This window comes from Sprattus sprattus (genome assembly GCF_963457725.1).
Source record: "Sprattus sprattus genome assembly, chromosome: 5".
NCBI lineage: Eukaryota > Metazoa > Chordata > Actinopteri > Clupeiformes > Clupeidae > Sprattus > Sprattus sprattus.
Genome location: NC_137924.1, coordinates 23,178,786 through 23,190,834, shown reverse-complemented (window position 1 = coordinate 23,190,834; position 12,049 = coordinate 23,178,786).

The following is a 12,049-nucleotide window of genomic DNA, read 5'->3' as shown; positions in this document are numbered from 1 at the left end:
ACAGTTCTGAGAACTTCTTTTGAGGTTATCATCCCTTGCACCACACCCCCCCCCCCCCCCCCCACCCCCTCCCTTGCCCCACTCTAATTGACAAATAAGAATACAGCATATAGTAGTAGTTTAATTACGTGAAAAGTACTTAATAATTTAATTGGAGTGCCCTTTGTAATTGTTACCCCGAAGAGAGTAAGTTATACACGTCCAGTAGTTTATCTAGACCTAAACATTATTTTGAAAATGTTTGTTTATGCACTATTCTAGGCAGTCGAAGAGGTTATACCCTGATACATTATGTCAGAGTGTACACCAAACCTGAAACTGCAAAGATTTAAAGAACATGTGTCTCCACTTCTGTTTTGTCAGAATGGGAAACGAGCCATGACAAGCGAACAAATAAATAAGCCAAAGGTCTCGCGGATACATGTATGCTGCAACGTCTCAACGTCTCCACAGAGCTATCAGAAGTGATTCTGATTTGAAACTGTCACCATTGGATGCTGCTTAACAAAACTGGATGCTTTTTATCATTCATACGAAAAAATTAACCGCAGCATTTTCATCTCGACCAAGCTTTTGCAGAGGATAATTTGTTTTACCTCTGTCATCACTGAAATACATCAGAACTTCTGCTTTAATTGAGAAAGTTAACTAATTCTATGTTCTGATAAAACGACAGGCGATGGAATAGCGACGGAGAGCATTTAGGCTTCAGAGGCATCGGAACGATCGTTCCAGCAAGACACCTCGTAATAACCCACCATCAAACTTGACGCATAGCCTGATGATACAATAAAATCATCATGGGCGACAACTACGCTCAGGTACATTTCCAACGGCGCATCGCACTCCTTCCCATACCTGCACACAGGTGAAAGTCTGTTCAACCTTTTTTTTACCTGTACCATCGCATCAAGACAGAACTTTTTTTAATGGTTGCCGAAATGCCACTTACACATAGTTAAGAAGAAATGTGAAAGTACACCTACCCGTTTTTTCTGTTTATGTAATCTTCCAAACTGACAGATGGGAAGAAAATAAGCCGAGAATGTTATGAAGCGATGAGGATTCTTTGTAAAACGTGTATGCCTTGGAATTAGCTTGACGAGGGACCGTTATTCCTGATGGGCAGGTTTGGACTGATCTCTTCCAGCCACTTCACGGAACAGACCTGAGGACGCACTGACGTATTACGCCTCCTCTAATGACACTTTTTCGCTCTCTTTATTCCCTGTGATACAGAGGCGCAAGACCCTGCAACACACGCCACCTATCTTCACGCGGAGGGATAATTGAGAAGCATTAACGTGAGGGTGTCGTTTGGCAAATCTAGCCGTATTCTAGACGTCCAGATCACGCGTTGTCTTTAACAGAAAGGCTTTAAGTGAAATGTATATTTTGAAAGATTTGGTCAAGATATGCGTGCCACGGCTCTTCCCACCACAAGGATGACAGGGGGCAAACATGGTTTTGTGGCATCAACTGACCCATGACTGCCAGACCTGTAGCCACATCCAGCGCCCTGCTTTCAGTAAGATAGCTTGCGTTTCGGCGGTGCACAGGTAGTCACCTCTGCCCGTCAGGTGACCTCATAGGCTAAGTCATTTGACGGAGTGCACAGGTGGTGTATCTCTTTCACTGCGTGATATCAGACATATTTTGCTACCTGGACCGCACAGGTATTATAACCTGATCTCAGCCTGATTTCATATAGATACTTTTCTGGAACACACAAGTAGGCTACCTGTAAAGTGCTTGAATTTTACCAATGCCTTTTTGGTACACATGTTTTCCTTGCAGGGCTGTTTTAACACATAGCCTAGTCGATGCTGAAATGCATGTCGTTGCAAATCGCATCCCCCTCGAATCGAATCACTCCCATGCTGCTGAGCAGTCGCAGGCTTATTTTATGTTTAAGTGCACTCATAAGGTTGAATCAATAGCCTGCATGGCGGTCCACTATAATGAATAGGCCATTTATGGAATTATTTTTTTATGTCGTGTTTCCGTTCTTTATATTATATTAAATATTTAAAATGTTGAGACAGTGTTTAGAATAATTCACAACATTCGTGTTGCATCATGCATTCTTTTTTAATTGATCAATTGCTTGCCAAAATGGTCTAATGTCCGCAGAGCCAGTTGGCAGACTGCATTCGTTAAAACTGCGAATTAAAGCGACACCCAAATTGCATGCAAATACCCGTTTATATTTTTAGTTTTCAGTCATTCGTTGCTGTTTTTTCTGGGTTTTGATTTTTTTTTGTGATTGATTAAGACAAACTGTCGAATTATGGTAATATTTGATCGTTATTATTTTTTGCTGTATAATAAAGACAATCACAACATTGAAGAAGACGTATCCATCTTAATGTCTGAGAAAAGTTTTCGTTGAAATAAAAAAAAAATCGAATAATGTTTCGGAGTAATCCCATAGTCTTTATCCTAGTCATTCTGCTTAACTTTCTCTACCGCCATGAGTTCCTTGTATGGCGTGAAATTGGATTACAGTGCACTGTGAACAAACACAAACTCGGGCGTTTATGGGTATAGATCTGATTGTAAGACCTTGACCCATTTTCTTTTAAAACAAAAGAAAACGACAGTTTAAAGAGAGGCTCAGTGCCGCGTTCTATGTGTTATCATGTCTTGTGTAATGCGCACACTGATTGAGAAAGTGGATTCAACATCGCTTTCTACCTCTCGGAGACGAAACAGGTGGAATAAAGCAAGTACTGGATAACACCTTCTGAATTTCCAAGCATATTCTCGCACAAACAAAAGAATCTAAGTGGCATAGTTTGTTATTATATTTTTTTTTCTCTTGCATTCAGCATTTCAGTGAAGCTTGTCGTCAGAAATGTGTAATCACGATTGTTGTAGGGTTTAGTTACAGCCGTTTCACTGTGGTTAAAATCCTGAACAGCACCACTTCTGATAACTGTAGTATCCACAAAGGCCACTCTCATCACACACACACACACACACACACACACACACACACACACACACACACACACACACACACACACACACACACACACACACACACACAGACACAGACACACACACACACACACACACACACACACACACACACACACACACACACACACACACCAAAAGACTCCCAAACATTTAAAAGTTAATTTTATGTCTATAGTTATGAATACATTTTTACCATTTTTTTATCATTGTCAAATCTTGTTGCACAATGGACCAATATTAGGATTTATGGAAATATAGATGTATGATGCTCTTTGGCATTGCATCATGCTTAGTTACAGTAAATAACAGTCATCCAGTTGAGGTGGGCCTACTGTAAGCATTGTGAGTGCATCAGGCGTTGCTGTCACACCATCACCATAGATCAACTTTTTTGGAAACACAAAGGAGAAGTGAAAGAGATGGTCAGCTCACCAGAAACCTGACAAAAAGGTTTAAGTCTCATTTCCTATATTAATAATCTCTCTCTCTGTCTTACTCCTGCTCCTGTCTCTGTCTGTCTGTCAGAGACGCATATTTATATAATTGCATAGATGCATGCTTGCAGTGAAATATAAATATATATTAAAAAAAAAAAAAAACGTAATTAGATATCATTGGAGTGAACAACATGCATCTTTTGGGGACAATTATGACCACATTTGTGGTTCACAAACTCATGTCAACTCCTATATTCATCCATTAACATTAATCACTGAATGCAGAATACAGTATATATCCCTATACACTCTGTTCCATCATCAGTACATTTAAGAACAGCTTTAAAAAGCAACCACGAGACAAAAAGATTGGCCTGTATAGACCTACTGAATGTCTCTGAAAATCTATACTAACTGAGAGAAGAGAAAGACAGTGGCAGTGAGATCAGTTTTCATCTTAGTCGTTTATTAATTGTATAACAGTCAAGTCTTATTTTCACCTAACCTGACATACATTGCATACTCTGGACAATGGAGGTCAGTGTCAAGGCTCAACCTTTGGTCTGGTTTGCAGGGTGAAGTGGTTGATGGCTTGACATTGGAGTTGGAAGTGGGTTGTGCCCAGATGCTCACCCACACAGACACACATACACTCTCTCTCTCACACACACACACACACACACACACACACACACACACTCACACACACACACACACAAACATACATGCACACACTCTCTCTCTCACACACACATACACACACACACGCATACTCTCACTCTCACTCACACTCTCTCTCTCTCACACACACACACACACACACACACATACACACACACACAGCCATGCTTTCTTACTCATAAGCACAAGGCTGCTCCCCCAGTGTCTCCTCCTCCACCTCCTTCTGCGCCCCACATGAATGACCTAATCCAGCTTCTGCTGTCAAACATAAACACATCGCTAATCTGTGTCTATCTATCTCTGTAATGCTGGTGTAAGTGGTAAAGAGAAGGAGTGAATTAAGGGGGAGGGAAGAGTGAGGGGGGTGGGTGGTGTGTGTGTGTGTGTGGGGGGGGGGGGGGCAAGTGCTAGCAACTAATCCTAGCAAGAGGGAGGGCAGATTAAAACCAAAGGCCAGGAAATACAGAGAATTCTTGCAAAGGTTGTAGGATGAACATCAAGCTCTGTAGACCTCCTGCTCCAAAAAAAGAGAGTAAATGTTACTGCTTGTAAATGCACCCGTGTAGTTAAGGAGGTCAGCAATACTCAATCAATCTTTTATTTGTCACATTGCACTGTCAGACAGTGGGTTGACATTTATGCAGAAGGTGCTATCCCCTGCAAATTGAGACATGCATTTCATCTTATGAGTCAAACTTTCATGCACAGCATACACTGGTGCATGTGCCCATTGTTTACAGAAGTGCATGCAGACGCACAGCTAAGCCAGTGTCTTGTGCCTGAAGTCTTACTGTGCTCTCATGTTTTCTTTTCTTCTTCTCTGTTCTTTAAAAGTCAGGAATTGTCCAAAGTGGATAAACGATCATGGCTTAGCCTAGCCATTCTTGAGGGATTGGGTTTATGTAAGCATTACATAGTAAATCCTGATCAGAAATCCTGTCTCATGGGAGAAGTCACAGACTTCTCACAGTTATTGTCTCAGAAGCAGACAAGCTTTCATTGAAGGGAGTTTATCAAGTATGTTCACGGCATGGACCCTCTTTCATTAGTCTTGAAAGCCAGAGTCTGAAATAAATGTCATTCCCTTCACTGCTTACTTGTTTATCATTAGATACATATTTGAATCAATACATATCACTTATTTCTTCACAGGTTTTCTGTTACAGTTGAAGAAATTTGAATAGGGCAAAACTGGCAACATTCTAGAGAGTTGCAATCATGCTCTCCAGCCCAGTGTAATGTAGTAGTATGTGTTACCTCAGGGACCGAATGTAAGATCTGGTCATGACCTTTAGGTGAGAGACAATATGCCAAGACCCCTCACCTTTTCTTATCTAGGTAGAGGGTTTATTTTGTCACCTTGTGACCTTTGCCTGCCACACCAAGTCTTGCCAAACCTAACTGTGCTGCTTCCTCCCTCCTGTGACTCACTTGTGTCTTCTACCTCAGACTTTTGCAATCTTGTGTCTCAACGTAGGTTTTTACCCGCAGTCAGTTCCTGAGTTAAATCATTCGAGGATCTGTTTAAAAGTCAGATTTCTAATAGATACACTTGAGGTAATCATTTTTGCAAAGTAGCAATAAAATACTGTGAACATACACACATCTTGCTTTTATGCCTTGCATTACACATCATACCTACATTACATTTGAATGCAAGTCATATTAGTTTTTAACTGAGCATGCTGTCTTGTTAAATTGTAAAAAATTCCTTAATATTAATCAGCCCTCTTTGTTAGCACACTTAAACACATTCACTGTAGCGTACATGAATAGGTGAACCAAGCCTTCAGGGCTTCTCCATGGGAATGAGCCTGCGTTAAAAGACGCACTACAAAAAGAATAGCAGCGAGGTCCAACCTAAAAACCACTTCATCTGGTGTTGTCACTTTTCATTACGGAGGGCTGAAGGAGTCACTGAAGTGGGGTCTAATTGTCATTAGTGAGTCACGGCCCACGCAGGGTTCAAGAGCTGGAAGGAGAGAAGAAGGGAGCTCCGGGCACTTGTCCCCACTCCGCAAAACGCGCTGAATACAAACAAAAGGTGAGAGCGCAAACGATGTGCTTCACTGGAGTGCTGTGCCCTTTTAATTTCCCGTGTACACGTTGAGGTGACCAGACATGCTTGCCGGGCTCCATCAGAAATCAACACAGAATCTGCATAAATCTCAGAGCGATTAATCCCAATATTATGCTGTTGGGCTGTGTTTTTTTTATTTTTTATTTTTTTACCTAAAGCCAACTATAATGCCACTCTTTCTGCACTCTAAAAAAAGTCGACCCCACCACCAATCAGGGGTTGTATGAGGCCAGATGTGAGACCCCCCAGGCAGCGAGAGGGCTTGCTATGCCTTGCTAAGCCTAATGGGCAGTTTTATACAGCAGGGGCCGACTCTGATTAGTGTAATTCCTCCCTTGCCTGATCACCCCCTCCACTCTCGACCCCCCCCCCCCCCCCCCCCCCTACCCCCTAACCGCTCCTCCCTCCGACTCTAATACATCTGCAGATTAAGGTGGACCAAATGTTGCCATCAGAGATTATTGTACCTAGCTGGCTATTAAGGTCCAGTGCACTGAGAAGGAGGATTAGTGTACCTAGCCAGCTATTAACATCTGTGGGATAGCAATCAGGTCGATGGCTAATACCAATGTCACAAGCTCATGGGCTAAAGGGGCAGGAGCTGAAATTCAAACTTGGACACCTGTCAGGTCAGCGTAGGGGGGCTGGGGGGGGTGCGCTCAGGGGGATGGTTCTCGTGCCACTGTGCACCTGTTACAGTTTTATCACACGGGCCCAGCTCCTGTGATCTGCACCAGGTGGTGTAATGCACACTCCAGTGGAGCGCATATGGGCACACACACACACACACACACACACACACACACACACACACACACACACACACACACACACACACACACACACACACACACATACACACACACATTCAAAAATACACACACATTCCTGTGTCTACATATTTACCAGCTTAAACACTTTTTTAAAACTGTAATCCTAATACAAATACCTTACCGTGCCTATTTTTGGAGATGCTAAGGTTAGGAATACCCACCCAGGCAAACAGGTGACTTACCCTCAGGACCCTCTGGCCCTTAATGCAATTCCAAAACTTGATTCCGATCTTCCTATTGTTAACGCACATAATGCATCAAAGCTACTTCACTGACGTATGAAGTTTGAAACCGAAAGAATGAGTGAGACTGAAGAAACTAAGAGCCTTCCTGTTGGAGAGGAAAAAGCAGAGCAGGAATTGGTTCACATGGGCATTAAACTCGTTTCCATTCAGCTGAGGCCAATATATCTAAAGACACTGTGCTTTCAGGTGAAGTGAAGTTGCTGTAACACACACACACACACACACACACACACACACACACTCACACACCACACACACACACACACACACACACACACACACACACACACACACACACACACACACACACACACACACACACACACACACACACACACACACACACACACACACACACACACACACACACACACACACACACACACACACACACACACACACACACAAACACACAGAGACTGGTCAGTGAGACCTCCCGGTGCAGTTCACAGTGCCGTGTAGTAACTCTGACGGTCTATGGCCTAATTGTCAGACAAATGGTTCATGCATTTAGTGCTTTGTTTCATCTGCTGCACGCTATTAATGTTTATCTGATGATGATGTTCGAAACACCCCACCACCAAAGGAACGAAACAGTTTCAGTTCTGTGGTCTGACACTTAATTATCATAAAAGGCCTTCAACTCGACAACAAGGAAATAGACGACCAAAATAGGTGATTGCTACACTGTGAAAGAGAGCAGGGGAGGGAATGAGGGGTAACATTAAAGAGAAAGAGAAAATAATAACGTTCTACACGACCGTCTGCCTTACTTAGTCATTCCAAACTGCCACTTCACCTGAATCGCAGTGCAGGATTTCCGAAGGTTAACAGCCCTTGACTCAGAGCTCTCACCAACCCTATGAATGGCATTACTTTCCTGAGCGGCAAATTCCTCCAAAGTAGTGTCACCCCCCTTTGAGTACAAAAACAAAAAGCCGCTCCGACTTGATCTAAAAATAGAACAATGAGGAGCAAAGTTATTTGAAATCCAAAACACCATATTTACAAAGTATTAAGCACTTCCTAATTTACCCTGTGTCACTACAGTAAGTCAGCTGGGTCAAGGTCACTGTTTATGGTGAATGAGGAGGCTCATGGTCATGAAGAGAAAGTTACTAACTACCTCAAACAAAGGAATCATTAAACTTTCCAGAACCATAATGGTGAAACATAAACTACAATGGAGATAAACGACTGGTTTCCCTCCTGCAGTTTGAACAGCAGAGGCCCTTTGCTGTACAGAAGCTCTGCATCTTAATCAAGGGTGGTGCAGCCAACTCCTGTCAGACATGTGGATAGACAGGCTGTCAGGCCAGGGCTAAATTTACTCCCGAGGCGGTTGCTGGCACTTCTTCATGGCTGTCAAACTGCCCTCTTGTTTGCTGATAAAGAAGGCCGGATGTTCAAGAGTCCTGAAAAGCCTGACAAAGGAGAGGGCCAATGAAAGAGAGAGAGAGAGAAAGAGAGAGAGAGAGAAGAAGAAAAAAAGATGTAGAAAATAAGAAAACGAGATACGGGAAAGAATGTGATACAAGAAGACGTAAAAAACACAAAACCATAGTATCTGGTGATCACACATGATGGGGCCCAATGGATACAACCCGTAAAGACACGCATGAACAAGCGCCTGTTCTGCCGACACATTTCTTATAGACGACAGAGGGACAGAGAGGGGAAGCACTTGACATGGAACATCCCTCTGTGCAGCAGGACATCGTGTGACAGGAGCATCCAGCTCTTCTGAGCGGAGGTCCTGACACCCTCTCCGCCGTCAAGGGCAAGGTGAACTGACGGCAGAGGCAGGCTGGAAGTCCGAGCCAGGGAGCGCTGACCGTAGGTCATGGAGATAATGCAGACTTCGGCACAACTGTCAGGGAGACGCCGTTGCCGTTCCCCTCAGGAGCGTGGGAGGCTTTAAAAAAAAAAAAGGCTCATCCTGAAACATGAGGTTTCCTTCCTCATTGCTTTCAAGTGCATCGCTTTGACTTGGCGTGTGCGTTGTGTTTGGAATACTGAGTCACACTCATCCACAAGTGTCAAATTGCAAAGCAGAAATTTCAGTTCAAATGCCCAGACAAATTGCCTATATTTTAATTTGTATATTATATGTGTGTGTGTGTGTGTGTGTGTGTGTGTGTGTATGTGTGTTTGTGTTTGTGTTTGAGTGAGAGAGAGAGGCAGAGAGAAAGATAAAGGCAGAAAATACGGAAACCATCTAGGATGTGCATTGGGACTGGGCTAGGTATCAACATGCGGCAGAGGCTCCTGTCAAGCCTGTGGGCTTGATAATGTAACTGTGCGTGGGCCCAGCGCATTGTGCACGGATCACAGCTCCGTCCTCTGAGGCCGTCCTCAGGAAGCAGGGGAGTCTATCTCTGGGAGGAAGTTGTGAGGTGAGGTCTGACGGACGGGAGAGGGAAGCCTGTCGGATGTCAGAGGCCACTTATTACCACCGCCACATACCATGGTGAACATGTGTTCAGGGGTGTGATTGGGCATCTGCCTCAGGGTGTGCTGGCATGTGTGTGTGTGTGTGTGTGTGTGTGTGTGTGTGTGTGTGAGCATGCGTGCGAGTGAGTCAGTGAGTGAGTGAGAGAGAGAGAGAGAGAGAGAGAGAGAGAGAGAGAGAGAGCGAGAGAGAGAGAGAGAGAGAGCGAGAGAGAGAGAGATAGATAGAGGTACACTGCGAGTCATTATCAGACTGACTTGCTCAAAAGGGAAGTACATGCAAGGCGTGATAGTCAGACAAAGTGGGTGATATCAGTGGGACAAGAGGGCCTTGGAATGCCAGAAGAGGCCAACCTCCGGGTACACAGCACAGCACCGCACACACACACACACACACACACACACACACACACAGCACCGCTCCCCTCCTAGGTGGCACATGCCTGTGGAATGCCAACAGAATGGAAGCAGCCATGCAACAAGCCCATTTATTGTTTACAAGAAATATTTTTTTCTCAGGAATAAAAGGTTGAAAAAAATATATGTATGTAGGATATGTATTGTGAAATATGGATGGTGGAGTGTGATATTTTACCGTGAGCCACAGAATGTGGCACACAAGCACAACGGCAAACCACCTGGGGTGTCCCGGCATTCATGTCAGGCCTTCCAGACTTTGTTGTGCGGGTAATCCGGATGAGCAAAGGTTCAATTCACTCCTCTGTAAAGAAGACAGTAAGCGTATGGGATGTAGGCCAGTTGTATCAACAACCACAGCAACCTCTCCCTCCCCTCCTCCTCCTCCTCCTCCTCACTGACAAATAAGGGATATGGGTTTCATCTGTTCGTTCTGCCAGCTCTGACAACAAAACAAAGCTTCAGTTAGGGATTATCCACTACCTGTGAGGTAGCTGTCAGGTAGATTTAGCAGGGGACATAAGAAGTGAAAGAATGAGTGGGTGGAGAGAGAGGAGGAGAGCAAAACAGATTTTTTTCGCTCTTTCTCCCTCTCCCAGTTCAGCCAAGAGGATCACTGAGGTACTGTCCAAAGAGGAGTTTTTTCATTTTGTGATATCATAACAAAAACCCTCTCGAGGTGTGTGTGTGTGCGTGTGGATGTGTGGAAAGAGACTGTTCTGTTTGAAAGGATCTTAAGGAAAAGGAGAGCAAAGAATAGAGAGAAAGGTATCCTCCTTTGATTAGAGCGACGACAGATACATTAAGCCAGGGTTTCGCCGAAGAGGAAAGAGAAAAAGTCCAGACGGATTTATTCAATTTTCCCCCGGCAGCTCATGCGCTGCCTGCGATACAGAAATTATGTCATTTCCACTGGACACACGCTCTGCATGCTCCTCCAGGGCAATCCGACAATTTAGGGGCTGTAATTTAAAATCAACAAGCCGTCTAATATTTCAAATCCGATAATTCAACAAACTTTCCAAAGGGAGGTTTGGAAAGTGGAACCACAGGAACCACAGGTATGCACCACCTCTCACACTCTGGACGGGGGCCTTCTGCCACCCCCCCCTCCCCCCCCCACTGGACCCTGATCAGAACAGCGGAGAGACGGTTCTCATGGCCGGCTGGCAGCAGGTGCCTGCCTTGTATCTGTTTTGATATTAACTACCACTCATTGGTTCATTTCAGAGGCTGCTAATTTATCAGTCGTTATTCTATCATCTTATATAATTTATAGAGTTATTATCCATAACTACTACAGGGGCTACATTTGGTTACCCTAAAGACAATTGTGTAGGGTTATCTTTAATATCAACATATTTGCATTCAAAACTTTTAATAATTATTTTCAATCGGCCCTTGTAAAGAACCATCCCAATTCTCCAACAGCCACACTTCACATAAAACACAATATTTTATATGTTTATGAATATTATACATAAACCATATGCTATGTGGGTTTGCATGCATTTTTGTGTGCATGTATGTGTATGTGTGTAGGTGTGCACGTGTGTTTGCAGAGAGCAAGCAAGATTGGGAGGATCTGGCAGGTCATGTTAATGTCATCCCTGCTGTCACCACGCCCAGGCTTTATAGCCGTCTTCCTGGAAGACCCCGCCTCCCTCCATCAGCATTAAAGTTAGCCCTTCAAAAGTCTCCCACCTCAGTGCCCGACTGACTCTCTCTCCGCAGCTTGATTTACTCCTCTCACTTTAAGGCTTCCTCCTGGCACCTAGGATCAACTATTTTGTTTCTCTGTGACTAAGTTTAACACTGTCGATTGAGTGTAATAACTGGCTTGCTGATATTTAAAGACTCTCAAAAAGTTCAGTGACCTAATGTGAGACTAATGTGAGACTAACAATCTTTGCCAAAAGA